This window comes from Solanum verrucosum, unplaced genomic scaffold, assembly GCF_900185275.1.
Source record: "Solanum verrucosum unplaced genomic scaffold, falcon-dt-bn FXZP01000051.1, whole genome shotgun sequence".
Classification (NCBI taxonomy): domain Eukaryota; kingdom Viridiplantae; phylum Streptophyta; class Magnoliopsida; order Solanales; family Solanaceae; genus Solanum; species Solanum verrucosum.
The window spans coordinates 1,847,165-1,862,687 of NW_026020110.1; the positions used below are offsets into that span (position 1 = coordinate 1,847,165).

Here is a 15,523-nt window from a genome sequence, read left to right on the forward strand (position 1 = left end):
AAATTTAACTACACATCAACAGAAGTTTAATTTAATAAATTTAATTTATCGATCAAGTTAATTTTATAAAATTAATTATACAACTCCTAATTATATAAATTTAATTTTTATTGATCAACAAATGTTTATCAATATAAAAAAAATAAAAAATAAATAAATATATATATATTTAAAATTTAACTACACATCAACAGAAGTTTAAATTTAATAAATTTAATTTATCGATCAAGTTAATTTTATAAATTTAAATTATATAACTCCTAATTATATAAATTTAATTTTATTGATCAACAAAAGTTTATCAATATCAAATTTAATATATAAATCTCCTTGAATTGATCCTCGGTATTTCTTTAATTGATAATGTATTTCATATCTAAACCACTAGTATATAAGACTTGATTTGTTAAACTACTCGAGGAGTATATAATTAATCAACGTTTTTCATACTCCGATAAGGTATCATTTACATGTCATCATAATTAGGAGGTGATCACTACACTTAACATCCATTCAATTAGATCGAACGTATATAATAATACTATCTCACATTTCATACTCGAATGGATTATATGTTAGCTCTTCACCTCTACATCATGACATGAGATATTAAGTTCATGATTAGACGACGGACTGATAGAATTTGTACATTACTCTAGAAATATAAGTATAATTATCTCCTAATTCATATCAACGTAGTTTCATACTCTAAATATGGATTATAGATATTTTTTTATTTATTCCACGAATTCTAACTTTTTATTTATAAAAGTATACAAAATTGTTACACTTTTTGAACAATTAATTGTAGGTGTAAAATGAAATTTTAGTATTATGCACAATAGCAAAATTATGAGTATTAATAGGAATATTTTAAACAAACCGACCTCCGAATGTTGCTTTTATTGAAAGTAATTAGATTTAATAAAAAATATTGACGTCATGAGGTCGGTATCATATTAAATTTTAAGATAAATAAAAGTAATCATGTTAATTAAATAATATTCACATCAGGAGGTTGGTATTTTATATTAAATTATTTTTTAACTTGTATAAAACCGTCATTCGGAGGACAATTTATTTAAAATTAATTGAAAATATTAATTTATTACATAACACAAAATCGTCCTCCGGAAGACGATTTAAATAAAATTAAATCAAAATAGAAAATAATACCGACATCAAGAGGTCGGTTTTTATTGTAATTCATTTTCTGGGAAAAATTCCGACCTCTTGAGGTCGGAATTTGGTTACCCGCAAACCACAAACCGACCTCTGGATGTCGCTTTTAAAAGTAATTAGATGAAATAAAAATATCGACCTCCAAATGTCGCTTTAATTAATAGTAATTAGATGAAATAAAAATACCGACCTCATGAGGTCGGTATTTTAATTACATACTATTTAACTTTACCGACATTCGGAAGTCGGTATTATAAAAATCGACCTCTTGATGTCGGTATTATTTTATATTAATTTATTTTTACTATTTAATTTTACCGACATATGGAAGTCGGTATTATAATTTTTTTTGTTTTTTATTTTACACAAAACCTATTGAGAAAAAATAAAATATTGTTATTTATTTATTTGATTAATACCGACATCAAGAGGTCGGTTTTTATTGTAATTCATTTTTTCCGGGAAAAATTCCGACCTCCAGAGGTTGGAATTTGGTTTTTCCACTTTCTGCAAACCGACCTCCGGATGTCGCTTTAATTAATAGTAATTAGATGAAATAAAAATACCGACCTCATGAGGTCGGTATTTTAAATACAAACTATTTAATTTTACCGACATTCGGAAGTCGGTATTAAAAAGTATTTAATTGAGAAAAAATTCCGAACTTAGGAGGTCGGAATTTTTAATGAATTACAATAAAAACCGACCTCTTGATGTCGGTATTATTTTCTCAATTAAATATAAAAAATACCGACCTCATGAGGTCGGTATTTTTATTGTAATTCATTTTTTCCGGGAAAAATTCCGACCTCCAGAGGTCGGAATTTGTTTTTCCCGCTTTATTTTGCATAAAAACCGACTACTTATAAATACCAACCTCCGGAGGTCGGAAATTACCGACCTCCATTTGAGGTCGGAAATTTTAAGGTCGGTATTCACTGTTTTTTTAGTAGTGTTACGAGGGCAAGTACGAACTGTACTTCGTTCCACGCCAGTCGTAAATGACATCTTGGGTCGTGATCGAGTCTCGTGGTTGTAGCCTTTAGAAAGTTGATTTTTCCACACTTGAGTTCCACAAAGGGTCAATACGGACCGTAGTAGGAAATACATTCCGAACAAGGGTGTCTGGACTTAGGGTAATTTTCCAAGCTCTTGTTCTACAAGTAGGATGTATAGGTCGTAAAAGAGATGACGAACCATCGACCTTGGCCTGTGGTTTTTATTCAAAAAGTTGGATTTTCAACACTTGTTTTATGGATGACTATTACCGTCTATAGAAGGGAGTACGTACTGTACATGTAGTCATAGAGACAAAATTTTAGGGTTATTTAGGTCATTTCCTACATTTTTCATCCTTAAACTACGCCGTTTCTAGACTTTTCCTAAGACCTATAACTGTTTCTAAGGCCAAAACCCTCCCCATTGACTCTCAAACCCCAAAAGCTCACAAGTCTTCTTCTCAAGGATTCTTTAAAGGTGATTTAGGATTTCTTCAAGCTTTAAGTCTCCTCTTCCAACTTCAAGACTAGGGTTCATCAAGGCATGAGGAAAATTCATCAATGGGTCCTCTCCACCCATTGAGTCCCAAAAGAAACCTAAAATCTCTCTTATGATTTCTATATCCAAATTTCTAGGGTTTTCATGATTCTTCCATGGATTTAATTAATGATTTTATTGTCACTACCCAAGGTACACTGTATAAGATCCTGAGAGGCCCTACACAAGCTACTTGACACACATATACACAATATAATAGACAAAAATAGGAAATCTCATACGAATAAAAGAGTTTGACATTAAAGCAGAAGTCTATCATAATCTTGATAAGCCATCTAGTACATCAAAAAAAGTGGTCGGAATGTAACCTGTATACCACGTACAACATCCAAAAAGTAAAGAACTATGAAAGCAATAAAGGTGACATGATCCTCGAAATATGAGAACTCACCACGTCTTCAAATCCTTAAAGTGATCATCTAGCCATAAGCGGGAGGAGAGTGTGTCACACCCTACATTAGTGAAACGATGTGGGCACAAGTATGCATTAGTACATGGAATGTACTAAGGGGTCGTTTGGTAGAGTGTATTAGAAAATATAATGCATGCATTAGGTGTGTGTATTAGTAGTACATTGTTTGGTACACTTTTTCATGCCATGTATAATTAATGCAAGCATTAGTTATACACTCTATTGTGTATTAAGTTGTGTATTACTAATACCAAGTAATTCTAGGTATTAGTAATACATATCATTTTAACACTTGCATTAGATTAAATAATTACAAAACTACCCTCAAAGCCCTTTTAAAACATTTCATAGCATTTTCTCACAACTCTAGAATCTTTTCATTTTCTTTCTTGTCATATATTTTTATTTTTATATTTATTTGTTTTTCAGTGTTTATAAATTTGTTGGTGTCTTAATAGGGCTTTTTTTTTTGGAGGAATTTGATTTCATTTTATTTAATAAACGGGTCTACCCCACTATTCATCCAAAAAAAAAAAAACTACTGTGTTTGTAAGGTTCCAAGAACTACAGGCAAGCTGCTAACTACAAGAACTGATGCAATCGATATGCCAGCTATTGCTCCACCTGAGATTCCTTTTGAACTTGTAGAAGTTTTTAATGGTTGATAAGTTCCATTTTAATAGGCTACTTCTTAAGTATTTTTTAAAAAAACCTAATTTTAATACGGTTTAATCAATTTTTTTTACTATTGTGGCAATAAATTTGATAAAAAAAAATTATTTGCCAACTTTTCACAAAAATATTTTGACGCAATAGTATAACTATGTAATATTATTTTTGAAAAAAAAGAAGAAAGAAGAAGAGTTAATAATGTTTTAGCAAAGAACTTTTTAGGGCATCTCCAATCCAATCCTCTATTTTACTCTCCAAATATAGAGTTCTCTATTTTTTCAGACAACCAACTCCAACCCAATTCTCTATTTTACTCTCTAAAAAGGAATCTTTTTCTCTCTCCTCAATATTATATTATTATTTCTATTTCATTCTTATTTTCTTATTTCATAATATAAATCTTTTATTTCTTTTTTCCCAAATAATTACTTTATATAATTTTTAATGTGATATAAAATTATTTTTTATTCTAAATTTTTAAATAACATAAATTGCAAGAAATTATAATATAATACATAAATTAGGGGACAAATTCAAATAAAAGTGACATACAATTACATAAACACTCAATTTTCAAAATTATTATGTTGCTCGCATAAATGCTCTATTAATGCATTATGGAGTTCAAACTGAGCATTTTTGTCCGTAATTTTTTTATGTCTAGCTAAAAATTGTTCAAACTGGAGATTTTCATCTATCACCATTTCTATAGTTGGAGTTGGAGCCTCTACGGCATCTTATATTGGTGCATTGAGATCACGTTCATCCTCAATTATCATATTGTGCAGTATAATACATGTAGCACTTCCTTTCTCCAAAAACGTGACAGTCCTGCAATAATTGCAAAACGTGATTGCAAAACTCCGAATGCACGTTCAACATCTTTTCGGCACGATTCTTGTTTCATCGCGAAAATATTTCTTTTGTTGGGAATGAGGATCACGAATAGTTGGAACAATGGTAGACCATTTAGGATATATACCATCAGCTAAATAACAACTCATATCGTATACCATCACAACTGTAGTCACAACCACAATCGCAACAATTCTCGGAATCATATCCTAATTTTTTTCCGAATAGTGCTAAATCTGGAAACGACCTACCGAATTTCTAAATTATTGTTGTGATCAATTAATTATTATGTTATGTATTGTATTGTTATCTTGTATTTAAATTATTATGTTATGTATTATATTGTATTGTTATCTTGTATTTAAATTATTATGTTATGTATTGTATTGTTATCTTGTATTTTAATTGTCATATCATGTATTGTATTTATAAATTAAATTTTTTCATCTTGCCATTTTAATTTTGCGTATTAAAATTTCAAGATGATTTATATAATCAAAAATTCTTGCTAAAAACTGATGCTCAGTCAGTCAAGTATATGTTTGATAAATATTTTAAACATGATGCGTCTAAGTTAATTTTTGCTAGGTGGCAGGCACAATTAGCCCCTTTTGATTTCGAAATTCATTATATAAAGGGGAAGATCATCCACAAGTTCATCAAGATCATCATACGGATCTTCATCATCTAGTACTCCAATTATACAAAAAGGAGGAATGAGTTTATATAACTTAAACTCTAGAGCACAAGAAAAAGCTTCATCATCAATACATCTGGAAGATATTCCAGAAAGTGATCCATTATATGCTAAACTACATGAGTTTCTAACTCAAAAGCAAGGTGATTCTTTTGCTTCAATCGCCAAAGAAGAAGTTGATGATATCAAAACATATGAAAATGTAGAGAAAAGAGAAATGATATTTCTCTTAGAAAACACTGACATACAGAGAAAAGAAGAACCTTGGAAGATATTCCAAAGGTATTTAGTTAATGGGCTTTATTTCTCGGGTGAGTCATACAAAACTCAGAAATATTATGAGACTCTGCTGATAAGCACATGTGTTGAATTTCAACATTTTTCAGGATATAATACAAGTGAGAATGTTTATAACTTCTCTAAAATGATTATAAAACACGTCATTGATATTGAGGATTGGGGTATTTCCTCAATGACTGAAAGACAATTCAGTCTGAACAAAGTCATAGTAAGTTTTACCTATTGGGATTATATTCAGGCATTTAATAAAGTCCTCTGTTATAACAATGAGAGGCATAAACATACTTGGTTTATAAAAGTATGTGCCAAGATCTTTGCTAACCCTATACCAAATTGGTTTTTAAACTGGTGGTCATACCACGGTCCAACCATAAAAATATTGGCCGAACCATTTCTCAAGTTATACAAAGAATGGGTCAAGATTTCCCCAGATCTCAACAAGTTATATCATCAAGAACATATTTGTTATTTTAGACAAATTGAACAATTTTTTTTTATTTATAGAATTCTCTGTTCCATGGATTCATAAATGGGTTCCAGAAGTAGATTTCACTAAGGAACAGATCCCTTGCCTATACAGAACCTATTATAATAATTTTTGGGACAAGTTGATGAAGAAAGATCCTCAAACAAAGTCTATCTACGGACAAGAACTGTTGGATCTAAGAATGAAAATCATACACGATTATAAATCGATTCCTAATAAAGGAATTATGACTGATGACTCAACCTCCGTAAAACATATGGCTAGAAAAATTTCTAATCATGATGAAGGAGAACAAAATGAAATGATTATGAAGTATCTAGAAGAAGTAAAGAAAAAGATTCTTCTAAATGTAAGTCATTACGCAAAATCAGATTTATCAATGCGTAGTGAAACAAGTGAAGATATGCACAAAGCTCAACCATATGAAGAAGACGACCAGTGGATGAACTGAAGAAAACCAAAGATTTTTTGGCAAAATTATTATAGGGAATAATTCCTTGCGGATCTCCAAGAGTCTTTTTCACTCTTTCTGCAAATAAAGAAGGTAAACCATCAATAAATTTGGCTTTCCAGAATTCTAAGTCATTTTCGGGAAGTTCCATTACCAGACTTAAATAAGTGTCTTTATACCATCTAAACTCACCTAAATGTCTACATCTAAGACCATTAAGTAAAGATCTAATGGTTTCATATTGATTGGTAAATCTACCACTAAAATGTTCTAGGATGGGCAAGACTAAAGTATAAACAACGTCTTCTCTATTTTTAATTAAAGCAAATCCTAGGTTATCAACTCCTTCGGCTGTAGCCTTAGCGTTTATGATTGTTGCCTTTGCATCAAGGGTCATATAATTATCCCACCAACCTCTTAATTGACCCGTAAAACCTGCAATAATCATTTTGCAAATAGTCCTGTTAGTGTTATTAACGCTCTTGCAGATGGTAGCATACATAAGCACCCTATGAACTAAAATAGTTAACTGTCTATCAGTCAACCCATCGAGATTCCATTCATAAATCTCGCTTCCACTATAAGTGGTGTTAGTTTGATTCCAATCTCTTTCCTCTATTAAAACATCTTGAGGAGTTGGTCTGGGATAATAGTAAGTTTGCATACTAGGTTTTCTAGCATACGTATTACCACTATTCTTCTTTGGATAACTATGAAGTTTATTAACTTCCATTTCCACTTGTGTCTCGAAATCGAAAGTGGCTTCCATTTCATCTGCAAAATCTTCAGTGAGGCTTATCGGTTTCGCACTTGCACCAAATTCTGAAAACTTTTTAAAGGCTTTCAAGATCATGAAGAGGTCTAAGAATAAAATCCTGAATCTCAAGAGGTCTTTGAATAGGGACATCAGGCTGTTTGGACGTAGAAGTCTGTTCAGAGACTTGTTTCGCTGATTTTAACTTGTCATCAATTTGAATAATCAAATTAGTTAGATTATCTAACTTTTTATCTAGAGAACAAATATGTTCACCAATGACTTTAACATACAAACCCAAATAATTATTTTGAGAAATAAGTTGATTAATCTCATTAATACTTACTGCGGCCTCCTCATTATCAATAAATTTATGAAAAGCAGTAAAAGTAATACCAGTATTATTTGGTAAAATAAACGGAGCTTGAGGAGGATAAATGGATTGAATAATATTACCTGATTCATCTTTGTAAGATCGTTAAAAAACGTTGATGAATAAAGGTAAATAAGTGGTTATAAACCAAGGCACAAAGAACATAATATGATTATGTAATGCACAAGTTTCATAAAATTCTTGAGAAATATTATTTAAATCTTCCCTACTGTAAGTGTTAAAAAATCAAGTTTTAAACCAGTTCCATTTTTCATTTAAAAATTCGTTTTGAATATATTTTCTTGCCAGTGAACCTGGACTAAAATCAATTTGATGTTCTCTCATCATTATGCATCATTAAGATTAAAATCCATCTCGGATACAGAAGGAATATCTTTATCAGAAACATCAGATGATTTATCATTTGTTTGAACAATGTTTAACCGAGAATCAATTTTAATTTTTTGTTTTCTGCAGATATAATTGTTGATAAAGTATGTAATGAAGCAGCTCGATTTCTATTATTATTATTATTATTATTATTATTATTATTATTATTATTATTATTATAATAATAATAATATTAAAAAAGAATCATGAATATTAGATATTTAATTAATAGAATTATATGTAAAATAATATGTTAATTAGAAAGTAATAGAAATAATAATAAAATAATGAAAAAGTGAAATAGAGAGTGTGAATAGTAGTTCTCCAAATTTTGAGAACTACTATTCAACTCTTTAAATTTGAAGAATAGAGGGTGATTTGGAGGTGGGTTGGAGTGCCCATTCTCTATTTTACTCTCCAAATATAGAGTATGGAGAGTAAAATAGAGGTGGGTTGGAGATGGTCTTACAAAGAAAGTGTAAAAATAAATTAAGTGTGAAGGGTATTTTTGTAAACATATATTTTTAAATAGAAATTATGCAAGATTTGTTATAATTCTAATACATCAAATCAAACAGTGTATAAGAAATAATGCTTGCATAACTAATACAAGCATTACTAATGCAAGCACTACTAATGCAAGCATTACTAATACACTCTATTTTGCATTATTCTTATACACTCTACCAAATGACTCCTAAGTATGAAGGATATGCATGGAAACATAAAACATGATCATAAGGGGACATAACCGAAAATATGATATGCATGACCAAGCTAAACATAGTAATTTTTTTTTTAAGAGACATAATAAATCACGAACATGGTCAATGCATCTCAAATTCATAAGAAAAACTCCATTAAATCTTTAAGGACAACTTAGTTCATTTTGTGGGATATTTACTATTAATTGAGCTATAACGTGGAATCCGGTGTCTTGCTCCTATACCGAAAAGAGATGTCCTTAATTTTTAAGTTAAGGACCTTAACTTCTAGATTACGTGGATCCACTATCTATGTTACTTAAGACAATCCTACAAGGGCACATAGATAGGGACAATGAGATTTCTATTAGAGACTCAGACTCTCCTGATAGGAGAGCTTCCATCTCAATATCCTCTCGGTGCTAAGTAAAATCTCAAAGGAATATTCATAAACATATTATTATCAAACATGAAAAAAAGCACAATTAAGTAACTAATACAAGCTTAAAATATCATATATATATATATAGTAGCTCCTTAAACCATGTGTGATAAAATATTTCACCAATCATGATTCCTTAATTGTGAGAAAACCTTTTAAAATTAAAAGCCCCGGGAAATACTGGTCAACAGAGGGTAATTCCCTAACAAAAATGTTTTTTGTCACTGCTAAGATGCCTCCGGATGTTAATAAAACATTTTATGGATCATTCCTAAGGTCAAATACCCTACTACTAATCAACAGTTTCTTCTGCAACACTACTTACAAATTAGTTACTAAGCTTGTAGTCCAGCGTCTCAAACCTTACTTATAGTCCACAATTAGTCCGACTGACGGGTTGTAGCTAATGCAGTCCTTGTGCAAGAAATCCTTTCTAGCTTTCAAACTAAGAATGTTAAAATAGGCAACATGCTCTTTAAATTAGATTTGGAGAAATCTAGAGTACGTGGTCTTTTATTTGACGTGCTCTTTAACCTGCCATACCATCTCATTACTCTCATAATGTCTTGGAATCCATATTTTACTTTGCATCTCGGGATGCGTTACTCCCAACACCTCTATTCGAGTCATCCTTGAAAGTTGTTTTACATATGAAAGGGAAGCTAAATTACAGGGTCTCGGGAGCCAAGGATTAAGTTATATGCATCAGTATAGATTGGATATATACAACAGTATACATGATATACAATATTGTATTCACAATGATATAGGGACTAAAATAGGCCAAAGCCCAAGATGATCAGCAGTTGAAGGCCCAAAGTCAGTCAGGCAAACAAAACCTGACTTTTGGGCCTAAAGTACTCCTCTTTTGATATTTTAGCTTTAAATATTGACTTGTTATTTGGGCAAAGGACATAAATCACATACTTTAATGCCAAAATGACCATTTGTCCCTTATAAGTTTAAAATGACTGAAATCCCTCAAAAATTTAAAACACGGATACAATAATTCAGCACTGATACATTAAATATATGACACGAATACATTATTAATTAACTGTGTCTAGTTTATTTCATGTGTTAATGTATCAATATATGATTGTTCTGATTAATGTATCGTTGAAATTTGTTGAAACAGTACGGAAATATTACAGGCTAAAATTATGATACAATAACTGTGTCTAGTTTATGTCATGTGTTAATGTACCAATATATGATTGTTCTGATTAATGTATCGTTGAAATTTGTTGAAACAGTAAGGAAACGTTACTATCTAAAATTATGATATAATAATTGTGTCTAGTTTATTTCATATGATAATGTATCAATATATGATTGTTCTAATTAATGTATCGTTGAAATTTGTTGAAATAGTAAGGAAACATTATTGTCTAAAACTATGATACAATAATTGTGTCTAGTTTATTTCATATGATAATATATCAATATATGATTGTTATGATTAATGTATCGTTGAAATTTGTTGAAACAGTACGAAAACATTACAGGCTAAAATTATGATACAATAACTGTGTCTAGTATATTTCATGTGTTAATGTATCAATATATGATTGTTCTGATTAATGTATCGTTAAAATTTGTTGAAATAGTACGAAAATAGAATTTGTAAACAACTCGAAAGCCTCGACATTCATGTACTTTTTCAAATCTTGTACAAAGTCATTGTTGTATGCTGCACCAAATTTCAAATAGTGTGTAGGGATTTGCTTGATAACATAACTCATAGTCTGTAAGCATCCGAAAACATAACAGAATATTATGCAAAACTAACAACCTATTATTAAGATGATACAAAATATGACACATTGTTAAGAAAGACACATCAATGACTAAGATACAAAAAATAACAGATACACAAACAGATCCACAAACAAAACACGTACGATACACATACAAACCATAAATAAAACACATTATATGTAACTAATACAACATTTACTATGAAAGACACATTATATGTAACTAATACAACATTTACTATGAAAGACACATTATATGTAACTGATACAATATTTAGTATGAAACTTGAAATAGCAGATACACATACACAGACCCATAAACAAAACACAAACGATACATTAATGATTGAGATATACTGAACAATGCATGTTATAACAGTTGAAATAAAATACATTATAATTTGACTTAGTTAGAGTTAGTGTATAAATTGATTACAGATAATAACGATACATTAAATAAGAGGCCTGAATTTGTACATTTTTTGTATCATAAATTGATTAACTAACAAAAAAATTACAACATTCGAAAGAAGAAGTAATAAAATCTAACATCAGGTAATGGAGGTCGAGAAATTGGAGGAGCAAATTTTCGACCCATTTTTTTGGGGGTTTTAGGAACGGTTTTTGAAGATGAAGCAAAATCGTTTTTCTTCTTTCCATCTTTTACATTCGTCATTAACAATGGGTCGTGTAGGCTTTTGGATCTGTTCTCCGCCCAACCAATATCTTCATAGTCATATATCCGATTAGTGTTAGCATCATCCATCTGATTCAACAATTAGAGGAACAAACAAAAGAGTATTTCAACAGAATAAGAAGAAACAAAAGAGGATTACAAGAAAAGTACCAAATTTACCTAGAGTATACACAGAGAGATACTTGATTTTGAAGAATATTGGAGAAATCAACTGTCAAAGAAAATGTGGAGAAGTTTTAGGAGAGAAATAAGAAAAGAATGAACTCTGATTTTTACCGTAGGAAAGGCCCAATATTGCATCCGTGAGATATTTTGACTTAAAAGAGAAAAAAGGGATTTTGGGGATTAATAAAACTATTAAGGGAAAATAGTAATAAGTAAACTTAAGGGTGGGATTTGTGTCATTTTCCTTGTTATTTTGTTTGAATGTTCTAATTTTAGTTTAACTTAATTAAATTCTCTAAAAGAAGAACTAATTTCTTTTGGGAAAAATTACCAATCTACACACCCTTATTTACCATATTTTCTATTATTCTCTACCATTTAAAATATTACAAAAATTCATGTTTTTCCTCCAAAACCCACTCATCCGGATACATAACTTCTAACTCCCAAATACACGTTTCTCTCTTCCTATTTTCACTCCCTTAATCACAACAATTACTTCCTTCATTACAATTTTGAATTTCAATTTTTTTGTCTCTCCAGTCAATCGATTTCAACTTTCTCAATAGGTAGTTTTTCTTCTTCTCTAACTGACAATTCATCGTTTTTTGTTCTATTTTTTTTTAATTTTTTCATCTTTAACGTTCTTATAAATATGGATGATGCTCCTTCTTTTAGTATTGGGATTACTCAATTAACCTCACATAATATTGATTACCCAATTAGTCGAAAAAGAATGCATCTTCAACTTTAAAATCAATCGTAGAAGAACACCCAAAAAAGAGGGGAAAGGTCGAGTTGTTGGTGGCTTCGGTGCGGGCTTTATCGATATCTATGGGTGACACCATTGTTGAAAGTGGAAAAAAATTGCGGGAGTTGATACAGAGCAAAGGAGAAAGTGTAGAAGAATTTATTCATTATTTTTTTTTTTGCTTTATCAGATTGTTTGATTTCTTTTTTATATTTTCTTGTTCATCTGTTTCTTATACATATGAGTTCAGATTTTTAATGTATCTAGTTATTTTTGTTTCTTAAATTAATGAGTAATGCTTGATTGCCTTCATTTCAGCATTATGATACATTACAATTTCATCATGGACAGATTATCGTGCTCAAATATTAGTTTTGATACATAGCCTTAATTTATTAAAACACAAATCAGTACGCATCATGTTCATAGTTATGTACTTGGTACATAATTATTACAAATTTTGTTATCTTTTACTACCAGATACATACATCCAAACTTATTCAACTAGAAGGTTATGTATCTGTAGACATTATCAAATAATATTGTTGATACATAAACACTAATGCTTTTATAACAAATCCGTTTGGATGAACTCATCACTGTGTTATGTATCACACACAAAAAGTGTTATTGAGAACAATTACATGTATGACGTATCTTTTATAAAATACAGTATTCTCAAATAAAATAAGATACATAAATAGTAATGTATCAAACACTAACTTTTTAGGCATGATACATAAATTCGAATTTATACTAAATGTATCTGATACATAGATACTGTTTTCGACTTTTTTGAATCAGTTACGATGTGAGAGAAGAAAATTTGAAATTTGAATTGTTTAAAGTTGTTACAATTTGGGAGAGATTGTCATCAATTTAATTTGTATGATTTTGGGGAATAGACATTTAATTTTACGCTTTAATTTTCTTTTTAATCTCAACAGACAAGTTGTCTAATGTATCAACTGTCAGAGGCGAATTTAGAATTTTTCGAACATGGGTGCACCAAGTAAAATGTATTGAAGTGAGAAATGATCCTTAATCCTCAAGGTCAAAAGCTCAACATTTAACCATGTGGACCATTTAGACTTCTTGTAGTACGGGTGCCAGAATATAATATTATACAAAATCTTAAAATATATATATATATATATATATATATATATATATATATATATATATAATATCTAATTTTACGAAGAGATCACGGGTGCCGTGCCCTACTTTTTGGCTCTAAATTCGCCACTGTCAACTGTTATGTATCCGGATGAATGAGATGCATCTGGATAACACAAATTTGAAGAGATTTTTATAAATTGAAAAAAGATAGGAATATGATGTAATTTGCTCTTTACACTATGAGATTCCTAAAAAAATCTATTTTCTTTTGTGTGGGTTCATTTAATTAAAAGATTTAATCAACTCTTGTATTTATTTATTCAAATGTTTTGGTCCAAATCTTTTACTTGTTTAAAATTTGATTCAAGTTATTATCTTTTCAAAATGATTCAAGTATTTTTCAAACATAATCATATTTTGTCAAGTCTTAAATCACTCTCAATTTACTTAAAGTGTTTTAAGTTTATTTCTTTTTTCAAATAATGTTTTAATATGATGTAATTTACTTTTTAAGCATTTTCCCCAGAAGTTAATCAAATAAAGTTTTCAAATCGTCAGTTAACCGCATGTAAGCGGTGTGTAAAACTTTCTTAATATGAAAATAAAAACCTTTTACCCTTTGAAATTTCGAAAGATTTTTCTGTTTTAAATCTTTTTGGAATTATTTAAAAGTTTCCTGATTTTCCTTTAAAAATTAAATGCCGACTTTTTCAAAAAGTTGATTTTTTCATAAAGAGTTGAAATCAATTTTGAAAAACAACTTTTTCTTTCCCTAAAACACATCCATTTGGATTGTCTTAAAAAGTAGTTTTTAAGTAAAAAATAAAGAGTCAAAATGAAATGACTTTTAAGTCAAAAAATAAAAAGTAGGGCGAGACTTTGATTTTTGACTTATTTTAAGCCATTTTAAACTTATTTTAAGTCATTTTTTACCTTGCTAAACACTTCCTAACTTATTTTAAATTATTTTTGACTTATTTTAAGTTATTTTTAATATTTCTCTAACACTTTCAAAAGTAAAAAACTGATTTAAAAATAGGTTTGACCAACTTTTAAGCCAATTCAAACACCCTCTGTGTTATAACTTCAATTGTACCATATTTCGAATAAAAAATATCATGAAACCTTATCTATTTGTGGTGTACATTGGATAAGGGTAACCTTGTTGACTTTTTAATATGCAACTAACAATTTAGGAGATTTCATTTTCTATTGTATCATCGAGACAACCATCAACTAACTCTCCATTAATTAATACAACTTTTTCTTTTTTACTCAAAAGTCATAGGTACGTACATTACACAATTAAACTCAGTATTAAAAAAATATAACGATCTACCTAACAGAGGTTATATTTATCTCAATAATTCATGTCTATTACTAGCAACAACTAGCAATGGATATTTTATGAATACCACATGATACTTTTGATAACTTAAAGAACATTTTTTCTTTCATGTTGGACAGAAGTTATGGAATATTCTTTCTAAGTTCATTGACAGAGTAATTCAAATTTGCATAAGATAAATAGTGTTTTAAAAAAAAATAAAAAAATAAATAAATATATATATATATATTATTTTATTCTCCTTAATTCCATTTAAATAAAAGAAATAAGAATATATATATATATATATATTATTTTATTCTCCTTATTCCATTCTTTTTGCTAATATTCCTATTTTTTTTAACTCTCTTTGTATTTTCCTTCTTCAAAAATATGAATCAATAGTCCAAAAGTATTAAATAAAG

At 29.4% G+C, this 15,523-nt stretch overlaps 1 protein-coding gene across 1 annotated transcript in view; it reads right to left on the reverse strand.

Moving 5' to 3' along the window:
• LOC125825309 (protein phosphatase 2C and cyclic nucleotide-binding/kinase domain-containing protein) overlaps positions 1-15,523 on the reverse strand; it is a 532,052-nt gene that overhangs the window by 421,804 nt on the left and 94,725 nt on the right. The window lies entirely within an intron of this gene.